Genomic DNA, 7,851 nt, shown 5'->3' on the forward strand with positions numbered 1-7,851 from the left:
TTTTGCGTGATTTTACCGCTTATCATCATTCATCTTTCTTGTTTCACTCTTTTACTTTTTATCACCAAGTTCGGGTTTCCTACAAATGAATCTTGATAGAAAATTCGTAAGTTTGAAAAAACAAATACGATTTTACTCTAAGTATATTTTTTTTTCAATTTTACCTTATAATTTTTATGGAACTTGTTAATTTCACACGTTTATCTTTTTCTTGATTCTTGTTGGTTGGTAATTTTTTGTTTATGTGGCATGCTATATCAACTTCTAATATAAAGAAATGAAAATAATGTTAATAAATAGACACAAATGTTAGATATTTTACATGTATGAATAGGGATGTTATTCGGGTTGGAACCGAACCGAACCGACCCGAACCCGAATAAACCGAAAACCGAATAAGGGTAATTGTATGAACCGAAAACCGAACCAAATAAACAATACGGGTTCGGTTCGGTTTCGGCCCGAATAACCCAAATAACATGTACAAGATGATTAAGGAGCCGAATAACCCGAATAACCCAAATAACATTTACAATGTGATTATAAATATTATATTTTGTATGACTTTTGTAGCTTATGATTTCATAACAAATCTTTTAAAGAAACAAATTAAACACCAAAAGAGTAATGTTGCAAGGATGAGTGAAACCTCAATCGATCAAAGTGTAATGCCGTCGACTCGTTGATTTGGTGTAATACGCTACTGTCGATTTGGTGTAATACGGATGATCGAATTCGATTTCGTTGATGTTTTTTTGGTGTATTACGTGGGTTTTGTTGGGTAACGATCGATAGAAAAGAAGACCAAATAAGCAATCGTGTTAGGAAAAAAATGTGACTTTTCATATTCGGTTCGGTCCTTTTGGACCGAATAAGCCCTTATTCGGGTAACCCGGACCGAATAACCCGAAAACCGAATAAGCCTTATATAGATACCCGAAAACCGAATCGAATTGCTTATTCGGGTCTAATTCGGTTCGGTTCTGTTCAGGTTTCCGGGCCAAATTCTCATCCCTATGTATGAATACGCCTTACCAATAAAAAAATTGCACTTTTGTAATTAAGGATACTTTAATTCCAAAAATATATAACTAAGGTTACACTAATATATATATATATATATATATATATATATATATATATATATATATATATATATATATATATATATATATATATATAGGTTTAGGTTCTATGGAAAACAAAAAACCCTAAAAATCATAAAAATGCATAAAAAAATACTTAGAGATCACAAAACTTTTTTTTGAATTTTTTTATAAAAAATCGCAGCTTTTTATTAAAATTCGCTGAAAAAAAAAATCAATTTTTTTTTAATTAAAAAAAAAGTTTTTTTTTCAAATTTTTTTTCAGCGAATTTCTTTAAAAACCTGCGATTTTTTCATAAAAAATGTCAAAAAAAAGTTTTGTGATCTCTAGGTATTTTTTTATGCATTTTTATGATTTTTGGGATTTTTTTAGGGTTTTTTTGTTTTCCAAATAACCCTTCCCTATATATATATATATATATATATATATATATATATATATATATATATATATATATATATAACTTACTACTTTATAATGCATACATAATGTGGGGTCTACCAAATTTTAAGACCAAAGTCTTAAAACAAGGATGTTAAATCTTGATCATCTATTTTAATGTTAATGGTTATAGATTGTGATCCATGTGATTAATAAACAACCAATCAAAATACAACTCTTCCTTATACCACTTTTCAAACATAATGTACCATTAATTAAACACTAACTAACACAAATACATATAAACGACTCTACCATCTTTAGCAATCTTTTTCCTATAAAAGCCTATTCTCTTCCTCTCCCCTGGAAAACCTAGCCGCCACCATTTTCTGCATGTTTCATCGCCATCTTTCACCGCCTTCATGTTCCACCATGGGAGCGCCTTTGGGTGTCATCTTAACCTCGATCCCAAGCCGACCTTCCTTTCTCCCACTCTTCACCGCCAGTCTCCACCTTGAAACCATTAACCATGTTGAACATCTACCACGACCATCTCACGACCATTTACGATGATGTCCATAGAATAACCACACGCCACATTATTTCCCTTCTCATATCTGTATTTTGTTTTTACACCAACAATTATTTTTCGTAGTTCTGGATCCAGGACATTGTATATTTGTATTGGTGGTATGGATCTAAATAAGTTTAATTTTATGTCTTCGGTTGCTTTCTTGCCTTTTCTTTGATCAGGTGATTGGATGTGGTAGCTTTAATTTATTTGTTTATTTTGGTTATTATTTGTGACATAGATGGATAAAATGCAAAACATAGACTTTTTATTTAACCTCTAATTTTTTGCATGCATATGATGAGGTAACTGGATCTTGTTATTGTGAATAAGTTAGTTGTTTGTTTTCTTTTAATATAATCTATTAGACCAGTAGTTTCAAATACAATTTTTGGTTTTTTTGGCATTTGTAAACAACATGATTAAGGGGGCTCCATTTATTACAGAACAAGAGATATGCGGCTAACTTGGGAAGTAACTCGCTCGAGACATAGTAATGTTTGTGTTGTTGTGGAACAAGTCATGTTATGTAGATTTAGGGTAGCCGCAAAGAAATGAATGGTTTCCGTCTTCATATGCTTTAAGTAATCCTATTTTTGTATTCCATACTGCATATTTGTAAAAAGATTCAATCTCTTTGTTTTATATATATGTTTAGTATTTAAAGTCTTCTAATGTAAACTACAAAGGATTATGATGACTACAAATAAAGTATATGTTTAGTGTTTTAAATAAAGTAATTTACATTTTTATAAAGAAATAACGTAAAAAGCTTTTAGACGTACTTCATTTTTGGACAAACATAGACGTTAACGTTACCTTATTTTTGTATAATAATTACAATATTTACAACTGATTGATTTTTACACAACTAATTAATGTTTTTTATTGTTATTTAAATAATTATAATGCATTGCTCTTATGTTAAGTTAAAATATATTAAATGAATATTATAATAAGGTAATTTGTTGCAAGATTGCAATACATTTATCTTCCAATGACTTGCAACAATACATCCATCACTGTTATATGAACATTACAAAATCAAATATATTTAATCACTCTCATACGTTGGAAATTCGTTTTATAAAACAACGATCATTTTTAATTCTTTCATTGTTTGTCTTTATATAATAACATAATCTATATTATAATTTATGATGTACATGATTTAATATTATTTTTGTCTCTTTGTTTGCTAAGTACGTGTCTATATGTATATGTATAGTAGCTGCATTATGTAAAATAATTAAGAGAATATATAAAATTATATTTGTTAGATGTATAAACATAATAATATATAAAATAAAAAGGAATATACTAAATTTGATTTTCAAGTGACAGTAGCCTTAAGGACAATGAATATTTAATACTGTATTCAACAAACGAGATAATGTTGTGTGTAAGTTTGTTAATAATAAAAAGTCTATAAAAGCAAAGAAGGTTGTGAGTGATGATAGTCTACGAGTAGAAACTTGAGTATGTAAGAGACAATAGTTTCTTGGAAATGATAAGCTTAAATTCAATTAAACCCTTAAAAAAGATTTTTTCCAACCAAAAATAAAAATCAGATTTGACGTGTTTACAAAACGTTTCACTATTTATATATTTTTCATTCTTAGATTTCAACAATGTCAAAATCTTAGATGATTAAGTAAAATTTAATTTTCACTAACTAATAAACTAAGTTTAGTGTAAACAAAATCTATTCTTAAATTTTAGAAAAAAAAATTATTTTCGCATTATTTATCCGGTTAAACAATAAACTTATATTTGAAATCAAAACAAACACCATTAAATTTACAAGTTAAATTAATATTATTTTATTTAATTAAAATAAATATTAAATGAAAATAAAGATGGTCCACAAGTCAAAATAAATGATATTTGATGAAAACTTCTGGGGAATTTTTAATTGCTAACTGAAAACATAAATGTAGTTATTTTTGACAATATTATCTCTATTTCTAATCTAAAATAAAACGTGTTTATTTTTAACCAATAGCAATTTAATACATATTTTTAACCAAATACATGAACATATATTTTCAAATTACAATATTCATTATAATGAAAAACAATTAAAAGAAGTAATAAGAACAAATTGATTAAATACATTGACTTGAAATTAGGTTAGCATGAAAAATATTGTAGCTAATAAAAATTAACTTGCTCAATTAAACTCATATTACATTATGTTAGAATTACAAGAACTACAACTTCATAATATTTTCTGAAAATGGCTGCACAACGAAGATAAAAGATCGGAAGATTAAAACAAGTTAATTATGTAAAATCAAAAATCACTTAAAAACCAAGATGATATTTAAATTTAGTAAATACAAGTTAATTTTTCTTTTTTATGTTGTTTATTTTGCATGGTGAAATAAGGATCATGATTCATTTTTTTTCAATATATAACATAAATAGTTAATAATTTTATTTTAATCACAACAAAAATTAAACTATACATCAAAAAGAAAAAAATTGACGAGCGCCAAAAGAATGAAACTAATAATCGGCCCCAAACTAATCGTTGAGATGAAACTATTCGTCGTCGCCGCATCGCGCGGGCACCCCACTACTATATATATATATATATATATATATATATATATATATATATATATATATATATATATATATATATATATATATATATATATATATATATATAGGGATAATGATTTAAAAGGGTAATTCATTTTTCGATTTGTACACATTTGGTTATTGAGTTTTTTTTCGTCCACATTTACCCCTTTAACTTATTAAACTGTACACATTCAGTCATTATGACCGGTTACTCCAGGTTAGTCGGAAAAAATGACTTAATATGGTAATATATTTCTCATTTTATACACATTTAGTCCTTAATATTTTTGTAGACATTTAGTCATTGGTATTTTTTGTTTCAAAATAAGTTATTTTTGTTTTTGTACTCATTCGGTACTTATGAATGATTTCTATAGGTTTTTCTCACGACATCTTACGTGAGAGAATCATTGATGAGGTGTTTGGGGCTATTGATGCTTATCTCCACCGCGACCTCGACTGCTTGGTAGCGTAGGTCTTGTGGTTTGGCTTAGGTATTGTTTTCTGAACGTCGTAACTTCTTCATACGATATCAAATTTTAACGATTTTTATATCCACGTGTTCGTTTTTTGAGTCTACTACAACTTTCGTTAAGATTACTCCTGTTAAATGTAATATATTTTTACTTATGATTTTATTAAAAAAAATCCATACATGCATTCATAAAAACATATAGATATAAAGATCATAAGTAAAAATATTTTACTTTTTAACGGGAGTAATCTATACAAAAGTTGTAGTAGACCAAAATACGAACGCATGGATATAAAGATCATTAAAATCCGAGATCGTATAAAGAAGTTATGACGTTCAGAACACATGACCTAAGCAACCAAGTAGTCGAGATCGCGATGAACATAAGCATCAAAAGCCCCAAAAGCTCATTAATGATTGTCCCACGTAAGATGTCGTGAGAAAACATAAAGAAATCATTAATGAGTACAAAAACAAAAATGACTTATTTTGCAACAAAAAAAATATTAAGGACTAAATGTGTACAAAAATATTAAGAACTAAATGCGTACAAAGTGAGAAATATTACCCTATTAAGTCATTTTTACTGGCTAACCTAGAGTAGCCGGTCATAAGGACTGAATATGTACAGTTTAACAAGTTGAAGGGGTAAAAATTCAGTGACCAAATGTGTACAAATCGAAAAATATATTACCCTTTTAAGTCATTATCCCGGTTACTCTAATTATATTTTGTAATTAAATGCAATGTATATAGTTAATATAATGTATATATGTCAATATATATATATATATATATATATATATATATATATATATATATATATATATATATATATATATATATATATATATATATATAGGCCTAGGTTATTCTATTGAAACTAATTATTGTGTTATTGTATGCATAAATATGGGCCAATCAATTTTACTTATTTTAAGAAAGTGATTAATATATATTATTGAATTAAATATAATTGAAAAATATCATATTAATTAATTAGAAGGGTAATTTAGTCAAATAATATAGATTTAATAAAGGAAAATTGCATTTTTTAAGGAATCATAGATTCTATTAATTTTAAAAATCTGATTTTATGAATTATAATTATTTTAATTCGGACATTCTGACAGAATATGTTTATGAGTATATTCAAAAATAAAAATATTCTTGAACCATAAATAATAAAAATATTCTTGAACCTATTTTTTGATCATGAATTTAAAAACTTCTTGTAGAATAACAAATTATTGAACAATCAATTGAAGAATAAAAACAAAATATACATTATTTCTTAGAGAATACGGGTAACAATTGTTAAGAATTACATTTATTGTTAAAGAATAAAACTAAAAAAACTTTCAAAACGGGAAAGAAAACATCAAAATCTAACAACGACTAAACATTCTAAAAGAATAATGTTGCTTAGAATCACTTTCACTTTTATGGTCTGTTCTTCAAGTATCAACTTCTGTGATTCCAACAGAATTGGAATTCGTAATTCAATTCCAACATAATTAGAATTCGTGATTCCATTCCAATAGAATTGGAATCTCACCAATATCATCCATTGAATCAACAAGGAGAAGCAGGAACTGCATCTTTTGTTGCTGTTCTTTGGGAATCATTGAAATAAGCAGGAACTGTTACAACAGCTTTTGTGACCTTATCATTCAGAAATTTTGAAGCATCGTGCACAAGCTTTCTCAATACCTGATAATAGAGAAGCAACAAAAGAAGCCAAATTAGGGAAAAAACGAAGCAACAAGAGAAGCCAAATTAGGGCAAAAACATCTTACTGTTACAAATTAAGAGGTAGAGGGAGCACTGGTGTACCTGTGCTGAAATTTCTTCTGCAGCAAACTGTTTTCCAATAGCAGGACAATCAAGCTTATCGTTTCCGTTCTCGTCACACACCACCGTATACGAAATCTGCTTAGACTCCTTGTCCACCTCCGACATCTTCCTCCCGATAAATCTCTTCACTGAGAAGAAGGTGTTTTCAGGATTCACAACGGCCTGCCTCTTAGCAATCTGTCCAACCAACCTATCTCCGTTCTTCGTGTACGCCACAACCAATGGCGTCGTCCTCTGCCCCTCGGCGTTGACAACGATGACAAGCTTCACTTCGTTGCTTCAGTCTCGTCGACCCCGGAGACGCTTCCTTAGCCTGCAATCGATCGACATTCATTGGACCTTGCAGCCGCTTTGTGCTTTCCTTCTCACCTTCATCGATGTATTTGGGGGAAGTTGTTTATAAAAGGGGATAAATTAGGTTAAAATCAACTAGCATAATTATAGGAAAGTATTTGGGGAAGTTGTTTATAAAATTACCTAATTACCCTTATTTATTTATTTAATTATTTATTTATATTTTAATTTTTGATTGGCCCACATTTATGCATACAATAACACAATTATTTATTTATATTTTAATTTTTGATTGAACCTAGCTCTATATATATATATATATATATATATATATATATATATATATATTTGCTTTAATTATAAAAATATAAGTAAAGTATGTTAGTTTTTTCAAATAAAAATATAATTCTAGCTTATAATTAGTTTTGCCAAAATATATTCATAGTCATTATATATTAGTAAGGTTCGAAATAACGTTAGGCGTGACTTGACGGCAATGTCAAGCCTCAAGTTTTTTCGAGTCGTGTCGTTTGTAAGGTGTGACTTAAGGTGGTAATTTTATATATAATTACTA

Source organism: Lactuca virosa, chromosome 4 (assembly GCF_052849685.1).
Source record: "Lactuca virosa cultivar CGN04683 chromosome 4, Lactuca_virosa_CGN04683_v6, whole genome shotgun sequence".
Classification (NCBI taxonomy): domain Eukaryota; kingdom Viridiplantae; phylum Streptophyta; class Magnoliopsida; order Asterales; family Asteraceae; genus Lactuca; species Lactuca virosa.